Genomic DNA, 16,504 nt, shown 5'->3' on the forward strand with positions numbered 1-16,504 from the left:
CCGTTCAGAATAATCTCAAAAGACTGACATTACGGGCCAAAATCAGTAAGATGAAATTCAACTGGGTGAAATGTCAAGTCCTGATTTGAGGTTAAAAAAAATGTATAGAAGTATGAGGTGGTACAGAACTCGTTTGAAAAAGTCTTGCAATTTGGTTGAGTGCACTTAGGATAAGACTGCGTTGTCGGGGGAGGGTGTAGCTCAGTGGCAGAGCGCATGCTTAGCATGCACGAGGTCCTGGGTTCAGTCCCCAGTACCTCCTTTAAAAACAAAGTGAAACAAAACAAGACCACATTGCAAAACAATGAATCAAATAGGGTGGATTCTTCAGTTGCATTAAAAGCAGGATTAGTATCCAGAGCAGTGACCACTGTCCGTGGGCTGGTCACCTGTTTAGGTCCACCTAAAAGATCTTATCAATCCTGCATGAAGAAGGACACTGACAACCACTGTAGTCAAAGGGTGTGGGATGGTAAGTGTTGAGAAAGCCATGACCAATAAGAGATAACTCAGGAAACCTGATAATTCAGGAAACTTGAGGCAGAGAAGGGCCTTGATTAGAGAAGCCTTTGAGGACAGCTAAGCCACCCCCCCGCCCCCTGGGCGCTCACTAGGAGTTCTGAGTACCTCCTGTTACAGGCTTAGGTTGTGGCTGTTCCTGGGGTGAGGAAGGGAGAGAGGCTGTCTCCATCCATCCGCCCTATTCTAGGCAAACGTGTCGTGCTGCATTTCAGCTCTGCTGTGAGTGCCCCTGTTGTCTCGGGACACTCAGTGAGGCGCTCACATCCTAGAATTACAGTGGAAAGTGGGGCGCCACCTGAATGCCAGACCTGAGTAGGCACCGATTTCCTCTGGGAGTTAGCCCGTGGGCCAGCCTGTCTGGCTGCTTCTGACTCTCCACACGAAGGCTCTTTGTAGACCTCTGTGAGCTGAGCTGACTACACGTAGCTCCTGCTACTTGAAGGGAGCTTTCAGGGTTGAAGAGTTTCTCTTCTCTTTCAGCAAAGTCTGCTGTCCAGCTGAAAACTCAAGGAAGCCATCTTTAATACTCCTTGCAGGGTTATAGCGCCTTTGTTGTCATAGGTATGATTGATTCTCTGACACGATTCTGTAAATGGGCAGCTTAATAAAAGCACCATAATTTGCTGGAACTGAAAAAATACTTCGGTTTGGATATTATTCCTAAATAATGAAGGAGGCAGGCAGCGTGTGGTCGGGAAAGAGAGTGGCCTTTGGAAAACACTAGGGTTTAGACTAAAGTGTTGCCACTGAATCTACATCTTAGCATTTTAAATAAACTGACCAATTAATGGGTAAGAGGTAAACTTTTCCTAGAGCTGATACTTTTGTTGCAAGGGTCATTGTGCAAAGGATTTCAGTGCCAAGACGAGTTTATACAGTAGAAGGAGGGGCACATGGAGCTATGAGGGCGTGGGGTGGAAAGACTGCCGGCTCAGAAGCTCAAGATGAGCGAGTTAAGACCCGGGAGAAGCTGGGAGTTAGCCGTCTCGGGGACCTGTGTGTGCTGTCGAGCGGGCTGCTGGGGGTGCTGCTGCTGCTTCCATTTTTGTGCTTATTAATAAACGGCCAACATTTCCGTGGTGAAGATTCATTTATGACAGTGAAGTATTCGAGGCCTAGTATTCAATCTCATGGATACATTGCAGCTGAATACATTCCCCACGTTAGATATTTAAGTTTCCTACTTTTTATTAGGAATCATGCTTCAATGAGTATTTTTGCACATATGTCTCTGATAATTTCCTAAGGACGTAATTTCCACACGTGGAGCGCTGCGCCGGAGGCTGTGCTGACTGTGGGACGGCGCCCTGGGGATGCTCGGCCGGGCTCCCTGCTGCTGCCGCTGCCGCACGGGCCGCCTGGCTCTGCCCGCTCCCCGGCTCTGGGGCTTCTCTGCCTTTTCAGTCTTGACAGATTTTTAATTATTAAAAAAAAAAAAAAAGGGCTCTCACTGAAGTTTTAGCTTTGATGTCTTTGGCCATCGAGGCTGCACTTTGAAAGAGATTTCTGTGTGTGCAGGTTTCCTCTGCCCGTTGTCTGTGTGAGTCACTGTGTCGTTTTCACACAGCCTCAGCACTCTTTTCTCATTAGTTCTTTGAGTGCAGAGGCTCTGCTGGCCCAGTCTGTTACTTAACACGAAGTTGCTCCTAAGAAGAGGGTATTTTTAAGTGACTGGTTTCCAGGGCTTCACTAATGATGGGGCCCGGCTGAGGGTGGCAGACGAGGTTTCCCCGGTCTTGCTGTCAGAGACGATCACCGTGATCAGAGAACCGAGATCTTCCTTCTGAATCATGTGACTTGGTCAACACGTGCAGTATTCACTTCCGCTACTACACAGCCCCATGTACCTCGTCTTAAAGATCCTTTAAATACAGGGAGGAACTGAGCTCAGTGGTCTCACATGTCTCTTCAATATTATCTTCTCCTTTAAACCTCCAGCTCCCAAGAGGTCATAAGGAAGCCTCCAACTCAGAACCTCCTTGGGGAGCCAGGGAGAAGAGCAATGGACAAACATTGAATAGCTGGGCAAGGTTCCAAGCTAAGGACCCTGACATCTGCAGGGCCTGTGAATAATCAGTCTTCAACATCTGCAAGGGAAGAATGAGGGTGGCTGACAGGACCTAAAAGCACACTGTATATGGAGTGATTTAAGGGTGTGTTTGTCCAATGAAATAAATAATTTCAAGAGTGAGAAAACAAAATCTGTGCTCAATTGCACTTGAATTATAAAAGCTATAAAAACACAAATTTTTATAACTCAGATTGGATATGACATAAAGGAGCATGATTTACTTTGCACGAGCTGCTATTGCTTCTAAGTTTGTGGATTGATTGTTTGATTCATTCTTTATTCGTTTAATATCTTTTAAATTCCTAATGGGAGCCAGATGCTGTGGTACCTGATGAAAACTCAGAGAGGAAGACAGCCATCGTCCCTGCTCTCGTGGAGCTGAGACCGTCAGGACTGTCCGTGCGTTGGGATCAGGAGTCAGCTGTGCTCTGGGGGGCCGTACGCTGTTGTGTGGAACATGCTGACTTTGCTTGAGTGGCTCTGTTCATCGTAACAGGGAGAGCTAAGGGGTTAGAAGGATTTGTGAGAAGCACTGTGCTGATGACGGTGCCGGTAGTCATTAGGTAGTCACAGGAAGAGCAGACAAAACCTTTTGGGTAAAGGGAAAGTGTAAGCAGACACTGGATTTGCTCAGTGATGTTTACATTATTTTAAAACTATCCACTTAAAGCTATAAAGAACCTCTATTGTCAAAATGTCTTCATGAAACAAACGGAAAGAACCACTTTGTTATCTTGAGTCTTAATCTCTCTCGCTTTAATTTCCCCTTCTTACTGAGTGATTGCTACTCTAAGCCTTATTACAGAAGGCGAGTTTTTCCGGAACGCTGCTGTTGAGTGATTGGACAGCCTGCATTTGCGCTCCGTCTCTTGCTCTGCGTGACCACGTGGCCGGGAAGACCAATGACCAGAAGCTGCAGGGAAGCAGATTTCGGTTCAACATAAAGAAGAAGGGTTTTGCTAAGGAAGAAAACCGGAGAGGACTACCGTTTCTTTCAGAACGGCAGCGAGTTCTCTATACCAGTAACGACAGTGGCCGAGATGAGGACCACGGCAGCTGCAATGATGTGTCTTGTCCACTTACTATGTTGCCATGTGCTGCGCTCCAAGGTTTGCATACCTTGTTTCATTTCATCTCAAAAATATTTAAGACGTCTTATGATCCACATCCATCTACAGATGATGAAGGTGAGGGTGAGCCAGGCGGGAATGCTGGCCCAAAGCCACCCAGCTGGGGAGGGGCAGCTGCAGGCTCCGCACACCTGCTTCGGGGCACCTGCGCCAAAGCCTCTGTTCTCATTATCAGGCTCTTTGGTCAGGTTTTCATCGCTGGAGGTGTTCAGGCATAAGCTGAATTATTGCATGGATGAAACTGCAAGGAGAGGACTCAGACTTCAGATGAGAATAGGGGTCACCGGGCTGGTGAACAGCTAAGTCAGTAATTCTAAACGTTTTTGGTAATGAATCCTGCTGAGAATTTGACAACAGTCTGTGGGCTTTCTCCTGAGAAAAAAATCCACGTGTGCACACAGATGCAAACCATCGCAGGGCGCACACCTGGGGATCGTGGATGCGCCCGTATCCCTTGGCACTGTCTGTGGGCCCTAGATAGAAAGCCGTTGCTCAAAAGGCACTTTTGCTCTGGGACATGCCTTTGGAGGTGAGTTTCCCTCCGAGTTCTGACTACAGGTGTTGAGATGGTGCCACCCCCACTTGGCATGAATGGAAGAAAGCCAAACAAAACACTGAAGGAACAGGGGGAAGCCCTTTGCACGCATTTCTCAAAGCAGCCTTTACTTGCCATTGGAAATCTCTCCCTTGGCTGTTTTGACTTCAGGTGCATTCTGAGTGACTCAGAAACAGACACAAACCATATGCAAAGCCTCCCCTCATAGTATTACTTACGGGGCACGAGAGCCTGTACCTCCCCAGCGAGCCCCGTTGCCCATAAAGAAGTGAAGTGAAGGCTGGGGAGGAGGTGCCCGATGGTGGCGGGAGGAGTGTCTGTAGAAGGAAGTATTTTTGTGTGTTGTTGATTTCTGGTTCCTGCCCTGCAGTGCATGTGTTTCCAATCTGGAACGAACCCCTGTGCTCCGTACGTAGAGAGGGGCCGTCAGGCTGGGGCCCCTCCTCCACTGCTCCACATCCCACACGCCGGCGGATGGGAGCTCTGGTTCTGTGGGTCTGGAAAACATTCCTCAGCCGGCCTGGACGCGCTCGGTCTGGCACCCGCCCCCCAAAAACATACCGCCTGTCTGTGAGCACGTGTGCATCGGATGGGGTTTCATTCCCATTTAAACCTCCCCATTTGGACATGTGGATTGCAGGGGTTTCCGGGGGATTATGGAGGCAGGTGAGGGCCTTCGGGCCCCCTGGGGAAGGTTACTGTGTTTTTCCTCTCCCCTGACCAGCCCTTCCATTTTAACGCATTGTTACATGCTTAATTGCTTTGGCTCCAGTCCTCGGAGCCGGCCTTTCTGCCCCGGCTCCTGATGATTTCTGGGAGTGGCACTGCAGGGAGGCAGGTGTGTAGAACAGCGGACAGGATGCCGAAGGATGTGCAGAGAACATGTTTCTGGTGCTCCGGCCCTTGATTCTGCTCTGCTTTGACCAGGCCCTCTAGCTTTCTTTGAGTCATTGGCAAAAGCCTCCCCATTCCTTCCTCGGCCTCCGCTTTTCCCCATTCCATCCATCCACCCTACTGGCTGCCCGGGAACCTGTCAGACGCACAAATGCCATTAACTGGCCTAAAAGCCCCCAGTGCCTCCCCGATACCTTGTTGTAAATGATCATCACACTGTGTCCACCAGCCATGGGACTCCTAGGCACCTAAGCCAAGTGTTTCTCATCCGCCACTCCTGATAACCTCACACACGCCCTTACCAGGTGGGGCGGGCTGACCTCGCTTCACCGCTGGGAAAGCTGAATTGAGAGGAGGTGCCCAGAGTCACCCAGTCGGCGAGCACTGTGCCTGCGCAGGGGCACCAAGCGACAGGTAAACGGGGCTCACGCCGAGCTGGGCCTCTGCTCGCCAAGCCCTTTGTCTCTGCGAGAGGCCCCTGTTCTCATTCATTCTGTACCCAGGGGGCAAGTTTCATCCTTCAGGTCTCAACCATCCACCTCCTGGGACTGCTGCCTTCCAGGCTAGTCCATTTGCTGCTGGTGCTTCCCAGGCTCCAGAGATAATCAGATTCGGCTCCTAAGCTCAGAAACACACCGTTCTGTCAGGGAGGTGACACGGCAGAGGAGGCAGATGGCCAGGGGTTAATTCTCCTCCCATGGGCTGAGTGTAAAGGTAGAACTATACACAGTGCACCCTGGGAATGCAGAGGAAAGCCAATTTGTCCACTTTGGATGGGGAATAGAACCCAAGAAGTAGTCCAGGGTGGCTTCCTGGAGGAAGCTGATGTTTGAGAAGTCAGTCGTCACAGTGAGGCCCAACCAGCCAGATGGAGGCGGAGGAGAAGAAGGGATTCTGGGCAGTAGGAACAAGAGGGAAGCACAAAGATGTGAACAACATGTTTTGGAAAACCCCTTTGTAAGTGAATTTGCAGTGGAGAGACTTTAACTTTTACGGGAAGATTCGGTTGGAGAATGTGGTCAAAGTAAACCTAGGAAAACTCTTTACAAAATTTCCCATTCACTAAAATCAGGGCAGACCTTCAATACAACTGACATTATCCCCCGTGGGCGCTGCGCTGTAAAGCTCGAGGGCCCCCTTCTCCGAGGTTTCGGGGGATGGCGTGAGGTCATTTTGCCGTGTGGAGGACGGTGGACGTGTTCAGAGCGCTTCCTCCATGTTTGCTCCTCGGCCCTAAAGTCCTGCCTTTCTGACTTGACAGCATGTGCTTTCCTGGGCCAGGTCCCTGGGATGTGGGGAGGCTGGGATGCTTGTGGGGGAAAGAGCTCTAAGTCACCTGTACTGGGCTGCACACCCTTTCTGGGAAGCCTTCCTGCCTGCCTCCCTTCCTTCCTTGCTTTTTATTATATATATATATTGATTGATTGAAATACAATCAGTTTACAATGTTGTGTCTGTATCTGGTGTCCAGCACAGTAGGGCAGGCTTCCTTACACTTCCTTCCAAGTGTCTGGGACTTTATTGTCTCTGCCTGATGCTGAAGCCTGCCCTGTCACCTGCCCATCACACCCACCTCTGCTCCATTTTCTCTCCAAAGGCTTGCTGGCTAATGGATTCTAAGGCTCCCCCCGCTTCCTTATCTCCAGGGTGTCATTGTAGGACATCTCCTCTCCTTCCACCACTGTTTCCCTCTGTTCTTGCCCTATTGAAAAAAGTAATACTGAAATAAAGGGTCAAATGGTGTGACAGGGCTCAGAACGAAAAGAATTCCAAGTCCACCTCCCCTCACCTCCAAACAAGCTGGGTCGTTTGCAACTCTTGGCTTTTTCATTAGCTATTTACCTTCATGTTTCCAAGCAATTTGCTTATTATTTATTGTTGTTTCCGTTTAAGACATCCTGGGTTGGCCTCCTAGTAGGAGAAGAGAATTTTAGCTTTCTCACAATCTCCCCCCACAATAGACACCTGTTTTTCCTTCCTGCATCCCATAATTACTTTACAATTTCAGTTACACCAGGGCTGCATTTTTACAGGATTATAGTTATATAAATATTAGTAATCAAGCCACAAACCGTAATAATGACATTCCTTTTTTTCAATAAAGTTTTTTTTTTTCCTGGAGTCATTTTTCTTCACTAAATTTTCTATGAATCTATCAAAATTTTGCCTCGGACTCGTGCAGAATTGTACAAGCCCTCTCAACAGGGCAGGAGCACCGAGCAGCTCATCAGCTCCCTTCCTGCCCGTTCGGACCCCTCCCCGCGCCCACGTCGCCTCCTCCTGCTCTGACCTGCCCGCTTGCTCTCAGGTCGGCTGCCGGCTGCCCCGGGGACTGTCCTCCGCCCCCACCATCCTGCTCGCTCCTGATTTAGACCTCCTGTCTCCTGAATACTGCATCTTCTTCCTTGCTTCATTTCCTTCTTCCCCCACTTCTTTTAGGGGGAGCAGTAGCTTCTTGAGAAGGGTACAAAGGAGATAAAGGGCACTTGGAAGGTAAAATTTTGAAGACATCTTTATTCTGTGCTCACACTTGACTGAGTTTGACTGGCTTTAGCATTCTGGGTTGGAGAAGATTTCTGCACATACTTTTGAAGGCATTTTTTCCGTGGTATTTTTAGCTTCTGTTGTTGCTCTTGGAAGGTCCAATGCAGTTCTAACTCCTGATCCTTTATATGATGATTAAGAAAAAAAAAATCTCTCTAGAATATGTGTTAATTTTTTTCTCTTTCCAGAAACTTTTAGGATCTTTTCATTATCCTGCCCATTCTGAAATGTAACAATGATATGTCCTATGTGGATTTTTATTTTTTCCATACTTGGTGGGCTCCTTCCGTCTAGAAACTCGCTTTAGTTTGGGAAACTTTTCTTGTATTATTTCTTTAACTACTTCCTCCCTTACATTTTCTTTGTTCCTTTTTCCTGGAAATTGGATATAGGACTGTCTGGATTTGCCATCTAATTTCTCACTTTTCTTCTCCTCGCTTCCATTCTTTAACATTTGGTTCTAGGAAATTTCCTGAACTTTAGCTCCCTATCCATCCAATCGCTTTTTTGTGTTTTTAATTTTCACCAACACCTGTAATCCCCAAGAGCTCTTTCCACTTCTCAGAATGTGACTGTCTTCTAGTAGCATCCTGTTCTTGAATGTGTTATCTTTTCATCTGTCTGAGGATGTTAACAGTTTGTTTTGTTAAAAAAAAAAAAAGAAATATTGCCTGCTCCCTCCATTGTCTGTCTGTCTGTCTGTCTGTCTGTCTCTGTGTATATAATTTTTCTGTTTAATTCCTATTATGGTAGAGGCTTTCATAAAATGTTTAGTGACCTCAAGTATCTATGCTTATTGAAGAGTGAGGCACTGGAAGGCTCTTTGGAGGTTCTAGAGTGGGACCTCAGCTTGACGACTGGGGAGTTTCACTGTAAAGTATTTTTTGCTGGGGAAGAGGGAGGGACTCACAATTGTCAGTGTCATAGGTCTTTCCTTTTATTCAGAGAGGACTCCTCCAGTCTCCTGAGTAGGAAGGTGCAGCCCTGGCTTGCAAGGTTCTGAGTATTTTGGGGGGCATGAGAGTGGGCTATCTCCCTGTTCAGTTTGTTCACCTTCATGTCATCCCTCTGCCTGCGAGGAGCTCACTCCCCTGCCCTGGGCCATGTGTGCTGTCCCCAAGTCCAGAACTACCCTGTTGCAATCCTTCCTGCTGGTGCTGGGGAGGGATGGTCATCTGGATCTGTAGGATTGGAAAGAGACTGGTGGGGGGGCATCTAACTCCTCCCAGCAAAGACTTGCTTTTATTCTCAATCTTCAGATTACCCCGTTCACCAACTTCTGAGCCTTTATGAGGCTCTGTATTCTGATTTATCCTCTTGTCTCTCCCTCTGCAGTCCCTCACTTTTTTATTTCCCCTGCTCTGGCAGGTCAGCTCCCATTCATCCATCCACCTGCCATCTTCCAGCGGTGTGTGGATGTCTGTTGTAGCCTTCTCTCTCATTCTCCTTGTCTCCTTATGATTTAATAGTTTTTGCCTCTCTTTTAACAGCATTTTAGAAGAGAATACAGATTAGTGATTGTGTTGAAGTTGCCATTTCAAAGTGGAAATTATTTTACCAGCTTTTTCCTCTCCTAATCTTTAATCCTTCTTTTAAAAATTATTTACAATATTAAAGAATGCATTTTCAATATGTTGGCAATAAACACCTGGCATTTGTTGAAAAGGCTGAAAATAGAAAATTTGCATATTCTAGGATTGTGAGTAGAGGAAACTTGCCAGTGGGTTTTGGTGTCTGAAATAAGTCCAAGGCAGTAAGAATCCTCGATTCCCAAGGGAGGCAATGTGGTTGGTGTCTTGAAGCCCAGAACTGGATGGTGGTCAGGAAGCTTGAGTTCTTCCAGTTTCAGTTCTCTTACTAGGTAGCCACGCCACTTTGGGCCGATTAGTTCTTCTCTCTGGTAGTTCTTCTCTCTGGGACTCAGTTTCCCCCAGAGGAAGATTCCTCTTAGTTCTTTATGGCTGTGCTTATGTTTTTAAGTCCCTGAGATTTAGCGCTCACCTAAGGATGATCAGTTGCTGTCAGGGAATCATGCATGAAGGAAAACACCTGTAAAAAGGATCCATGTGCCAATGCAGTCCTTAAATCAAAAAAAATTTTCTATGTGTCCTCAAAGACCCTTCTTAACTTAGGGTAAAATTCTCCCCCCCACTGTCTCTGAAATAGTCTCCCTTTTCCCTGAAGCTTTGGTGCCAGCTGACTTCCAGGTGGAAGAACCTTTGCTTCTACCTGAATGAGAAGACACCCCTGGACAAGGAGTACATTCTCTCCCTGGGAAGAATCTCGGTGAGTAACGCACCCCCTCCCCCGCACTTAATGGTATATTTATTTGCGCCCTTGCATGGGTAACGCCTGCTTTCTCTACTGGATCTTAGGTTCCATGAGGGCGGGGACCTGGTGTGTCTTGTTTCTTGCTATGTCTGTTGTTCCTGGCCCAGGGCCTGACACATGGTAGGTGATTTAATGAATAAACTGGATAATAAGAGTTCAGAGATTCTAAAATCTCCCATTGCCCAGAGAAGGGGAAGTTAATTGTGGAAGTGCTCTTATCTTCGGATGAGGGTAAGTGTGGAAAAGCAACTTTTTATAGTGGATGGAGAGAAGCAGTGGGGGTTTTATTTGAAACCAATAAGGAATGCTCTGGAGATTTTGAAGGAAGTCGGGGTTAATTTATTCCATTTGCTTTTGGCCCAGAATATGACCCTCGTATGATTAATGATTTGGGAGTGGAATAAAAAGAATGGAAAGTTACTGTATCCTTAGTATATTACACATATTGTTTCCGTTAATTCTCTCCATAACACAGTAATATAGATATTATTATCTTGATTTGACCGATAAGAAACCTGGAGCACAGAAAATTTTATATAAATTGCTCGCAAATACAGCCAGTAATGTTAGAGGCAGGTTTTAAACTCAGAGACTCTAATTTTTCAGCAAGTTAAAAAGATGAATGATAAGGAAGAGTTTTTATATTTATCCTCATTTTTACTGTTTCCGATACTCTGCATTTGGTTGTGTAGATCCAGATTTCCATTTGGTATCATATTCTTCCTGCCTGAAGAAGTGCCTATCACGTTTCTTTTAGTGTAGGACTGCTGACAATTAAGTTTCTCAGCTGTGTGTATGCGTCTCTGAAAACGTATTTGTAAAAACTTGGTTTTGAAAGGTATTTCCCCTGCGTGTAGAATTTTGCACAGACAGTTTTGCTTTCAGTGCTTTCAAGATGTCTCTCTCCTATCTTGTAGTCTGCATGGTTTCTGACTAAAAGCCTGTGATAATTCTTACCTTTATTGCTTTATATGTAATGTTTCTTTTTCTCTGGCTTCCTTCAAGATTTTCCCTTTATCTTTCTTTGATTTAAAAAAGGTTCGCTGTACTATGTCCACTTACGACTGTGTGGAAGTATGTCTTTTCCTCTTGTTGGTGGTTCTTCGAGCTTCTTGGATCTGTAGTTTGTTATCGTCCATCAGTTTTGGAAAATTCTTAGCCATTAGCTGTTCACATATTTCTTCCGCCCCCTCCCCCTTTCACACCTGGAGGCCCGGTCAGACACACGTTTGACCACCTGCTGCTGTCGCACAGTTCCTGGGTGCTCTGTTTTGTTGTTTTCTACTTTTTTGGGGTCTCTTTTTCAACCAGCCTGGAGGAGAATTGCCTGTTCCTTTGAGGTTCCCTCAAGAGCTTCCTCTCTTCTTTCCAAATTAATTTCTCATATACCAGAAAACCTGTTTCCAAACACTGTCTCTTCGCTGGGGGACGACTGAGTTATTCAGCTCTGTGTGATGCAATAACGGGTAATTACATGGACACCGAGACAGAAACTTTGGTTTATTCATGAGGATTTTATCTACATAACAAGCTGAGAAGCAGGCACAGGGAATCTGGGTAACCCGGCCAAGGTCACACAGCTGGTAAGCGGTGGGGTCAGGCTGACTGGCTCCAGAGACCTACCATGTGCCCACTGGCTTACAGTACTTCCCCGAAGTCACTTGGCTAGAATTGTGAGAAACAGAGCCAAGCACGCATCCTCCAGCTCTGAATACCAAGTGCTTTCCACGGCATGAGACTGGAAACATCGGCGTGGGTGCGCGAGCTTTTGGCCACGGGGGTGGGTGTGTAGAAGGGGACTTGCTCTGCCTCTTCGGCCAAGTTAGACTCTACTCTGTGGTGGCCGATGGCCGAGGAATCTTGTCTTTCCTCCCGTACAGAGATCCCTTCCTAGGACAAAAATCTGTTCCTAGCTATTCTTTTAGCCTCAGAACTGAGGGGAAGGGAACATCGCTGATGGAAAGTCCCTCTCTGACTTTAGCACCCCATTTCCGAGGAAAGACACAAGGTCACACTTCATGAACAGGGCACCAGGACCGATGAACTCCAGAAACTGCCCAAGTCTAAGAGTGCTGACAAGGTCAGATGATTCTGAAAGATGGCACCTTTGAAAAGGCAGACATGGCTAGGCAAAGCGGTAGCCTGAGGGTGCAGTTGTGATGTCTTAGGGACCCCAAGTCCCTTTAAGGCGTTTCCAAGAGCAGAAAGTCTAGGTCCCATGGGCGCTGCTGGCCTTTGCAAACTTTGGTAAGCAGTGTCCGCGGATATCAAAACTCCTCAAAGCCCAGGGAATAAATACGGGGAAAAGCCACAGGAGTATGGGCCGTGTTTGCCACAGGACATCAAACTAGCGAGGGCACCCAGAGAAACCACTAGGGCGGAGATGGGCTCCAGCGACTTGGCTGAAACGTCTGGTCACCTCTGCGCCCTACTGGGACTGTGTGAGGATGAGACAGGTGTGGCAGTGGGCACTTACAATGAAGGAAACAATGTAATCCACATTAAAATCATCACAGGAATAAGCATCAGGTGTTTACTATAGAAACGGTGTGATTCCAGCCATTTTGTAGGCTCGTAGATTTTTCAGATATTATCTCTGGTTCCAAGAAATTGAGCCTCACTGGAGAGAGATGAAAAGCTAGTCCTACAGGACAGCACGTGGGAGGGGAGACGTGGGAGAGTGACCCTAAGAGGGGCGTGCTTGGTTCCAGATCTTACCAGTCCTGCGGTCTTAGCTAACTGCCTGAGCCACACGGCCCTTGTTTTTAAAGCGGGAATACTACCATTACTCCATACGTACACCAAGTACGAGGCGAGGAAGGACAGGCAGACACCGAGCTCAGCATCATGCATGTAGCAAGACTGTAGTGGTTGCTGAATCCAAATGTCATCAAGAAGTAAGTGGTTGTATTAGTTTGCTCGGGCTGCAGTGACGAGGTACCGCAGGCTGGGTGACTGAAACAGCAGAGGTTTGTCCTTTCATAGTTCTGGAGGCCAGAAGTCCAAGATCAAGGTGCTGGCGGTGTTGGGTCCTTCTGAGGGCTGTGTGGAAGGTGTGCTCCATGCTTCTCTCCCCCTTTCTTGTGGCTTTCTAGCAATCCTTAGTGTTCCTTGGCATCTGGACACGCCACCCAGATCTCTGCCTTCATGTGCACGTGGCGTGCACGTCTGTGTGTACCTGTTTTACAAGGGCACCAATGCTGGATGAGGGGCCCACCCTACTCCAGTATGACCTCATCTCAGCTAGTCACCTCTGTAACAACCCTATTTCCAAATGAGGTCACATTCTGAGCTATGTAGGACGTCAGCATATAAATCTCGTGGTTGGGGGAGTGGTGGTGGACCATCCAACTCATAACAGTGGTAAAGGAAAAATCTAAAGAAGGCAGAGGAGATGGAGATAGATCACGAGCATGCAGGGTGTTCAGTGAAATCTTCTTAGATGATGCGGGGCTTACCCGGGACCTGGCAGTTGGCAGGAGCTTGGTGCTGGTGGGGCCCGGGGGCCTTTACACTGGGGGAGGATGCGGTAAACAAAGGCACACAGGTAGACATGTGGAGGTGTGCTCGAGCGAGACAGCCAGGCTGGGCTGGAGACTGTGGGCCAGGGAGTCCTTTGGAAGCCCTTGACTGCTGAAGTTAGGAGTTTGCACCTTGTACCCTTGGCAGGGAGAAGCCATCGGAGGACTGTGATGCACACCGCAGAGACAAACAGGCCGTCCAAGTAAGACCTGACGTTTGTAAATATTTGCTCCAGCTATTGAAAACGACACCAGGGACCCATATCTCGAGTGACCTCACTGTGCGTTGCTTTGCGATAGTGAGCTTGGATTGGGTGAACTCATCCTGTGTCCACTCTGGAGCTCTTGGCAAATATTCGGCCCCCTGGCTGGTTGGACTTGAAGGTATGGTCTGTAATCAGATGAGAGCTTGTCTGTGGCCCACGTGGCCTGGTTTATGTGGGGATCAGACCAAATGAACAGAATCCCTAGTGTTCTGAGAGCCATGGAGACCTGGCGGATGTGCTAGTCAGGAAGTGCTGGTGGGGCAGGGGGAGCTCCGAGGAAGGGACGGCTGGCTCATCGAATGGACTGATGGTAGAAAACACAACGCAGTTTCAAGCAGCTCAGGTTTCGTTGGCTGCCACGGCTCGCTGCCCAGGCGGCTCCCCCTCGCTCCATTAGAATCTCAGCACCTAGGTCATAAAGAACCAGAACCCCATGGAAGACTGAAGCCTGTGCTCAGTCAGTCAGTCGTTTGGCCTATAGGGTGCGGACTGATTTCAAAGGAAACTGCTGTTTGATCTCAGTTGTCGGCGGCTGCGGCAGCATGTAAGCTCAGCCCCGGCGTCTGACGCACCTGGCGCGCCAGTGCCCGCGCCTGGCGGTTCCTGTGGGCGACCCCGCAGTCGCCACGGACTGTGCGGCCGCGATGATCGGCTTGTCAGCTCTCCACGCTGGTGGCCAGGAGTTTCCGCCGGTCCTGGAGGGCTTAGCTCAGGGTGTGAGCCAAGCTGTGGGAAGCCTTCTTGCCCTGACCTTGGAACCAAGCCTGGCACTTCCGGCGGGCGAGCTTGCTGCTTGTCTGTGTCCTTTCAGTTACGCAGAGTTCTGTTTAGAAGGACTTTGTGGTTGATTCTTTAGAGGCCAGGACTGTGTTCCTATCACAGACAGAACCCAAACTCAAAGCAAATGCAAGCTGACCAGACCCTTCTAACGTGTAAGGCCTTAGATTTTATATATAACTAGCATGTTAACGCTGGATGTTAAACTGTACTGGGTTCTCTGCACCTGCGTTTCTTTCCCTAAGGTCTCTCTCTCAGTGGAGAATTGTAAAACCAAACCTATTTCTTTTCTATAGTAACCCTTGGCCCCATTTATCCTCCAACGTTGAGACAGTGCTTGTAAAACACCCTTACCATTTGGCACTTGACATATTGTAAGCTCTGAATAAATGGTGGATAAAACAACACTTACAGTTACTCTCACACATGCCAATTGTAGCCTCAGCAGCAGCTCCCCTAGTCTAGAAATCACCTTTATTTGGGTTTCTTATGAACAGTCAAGTGGTGACACTGGCTGCAATAATCAGGGAAGGAAGAGGTGTTGGCTTCTCGGGTGTGGCCGGCAGTCCTGGTATCAGCTTTAAGTGCTGATCCAGGACGGGGTGTGTGCTTTCTAGATATGGCAGGGATTGATGGCCTGTCCTGTTTTCTTTATCAGCTGTAAGTCATTCAATAGAAAAATCCAAAGCTAGAAGAAATTTTGTGGTAGTAGTTTATTGTTCCTAGTTTTACCATTTTACCATTAAATTTTTTTAAGTTAGAGAAATAATTATTCATCTTTTTGTCTATGGCTTCAGTATTGTTCTGGACACAATGAGATACAGAAAAACAGTTCCTGTGATCAGAAATCTATCAGTTAGCTAAAGAAGACATTCATACATGAAAGCAGTAAATAAAGAACCTCAGGGAAACATTTTCAAAACTTCCTAGATACTACCCAATGTGATCTACAGATCGAATGCAATTTCTGTCAAAATACCAACGATGATTTTTGCAGAAATAGAAAAACTTATCCCTGAATTTCAAATGGAATCTCAAGGGACCACAAATAGCCAATAAAATCTTGAAAAAGAGCAAAGTTGAAGGTCTCACCCTTCCAGATCTCAAAACTTACTACAAAGCTGTGGTAATCAGCACAACATGGTAGAGGCATAAGGACAGACACGCAGACCAGCAGAACACAGAGCCCAGAAATAAATGCCCCATATATAGTCAAATGATTTTAAACAGAAGTTCCAAAACCGTTCAAAGAGGAAAGGACAGTTTTTTTCCCCAACAAACAGTGCTGGGAAAACTGGATATCCACTGCAAAAGAATAAAACTGGACATTTATCTCATACCATACACACAAATTAACTCAAAGTGGATAAAAAATCTAAATGTAAGGGCTAAAATTGTAAAACTCTTAGAAGAAAACTCAAGGGGAAAGCTCATGACATTGGATTTGGCAATTTTTTTTTTAATATGACACCAAAAGCACAGGCAACAAAAGAAAAAAAATAGATAAATTGTATTTCATCCAAATTTAAAACTGTGCATCAAAGGACACTATCGACAGAGTGACAAGACAAGCCACAGAATGGGAGACAATCTTTGCAAATCATCTATCTGATAAGGGATTGATATCTACAAAGAACTCCTACAACATAGCAACAACAACAAAAGCAACTCAATTAAAAAACAGTCAAAGGACTAGACATTTCCCCAAAGGAGATACACAGGTAGCCAAACAGCACATGAAGCTCAAACGCTTGATGCTCAACAGCAGTAGCCCTTAAGGGAACGCCAATTAAAACCACGCTGCCATACCACCTCTCACCCACTAGAGCAGCTGCTATAAAAACAAAACAAAACCAGAAAGTAACAAGCGTGACAAGGTAGTGGAGAAATTG

At 47.0% G+C, this 16,504-nt stretch overlaps 1 long non-coding RNA gene across 2 annotated transcripts in view; it reads left to right on the top strand.

The window, feature by feature from the left end:
* Positions 1-3,270: 3,270 nt before the first annotated feature.
* LOC123617668 (uncharacterized) overlaps positions 3,271-16,504 on the top strand; it is a 103,332-nt gene continuing 90,098 nt past the window's right edge. Inside the window, exons 1-2 of one of the 2 annotated variants that reach the window (XR_012503789.1) lie at positions 3,271-3,702; positions 9,902-10,003. This is a non-coding gene — a long non-coding RNA (uncharacterized LOC123617668). The remainder of the gene's footprint in view (positions 3,703-9,901; positions 10,004-16,504) is intronic. The other variant, XR_012503788.1, reaches the window with a different exon arrangement.

The sequence above is a fragment of the Camelus bactrianus genome, chromosome 33 (genome assembly GCF_048773025.1).
Source record: "Camelus bactrianus isolate YW-2024 breed Bactrian camel chromosome 33, ASM4877302v1, whole genome shotgun sequence".
Taxonomy (NCBI): domain Eukaryota; kingdom Metazoa; phylum Chordata; class Mammalia; order Artiodactyla; family Camelidae; genus Camelus; species Camelus bactrianus.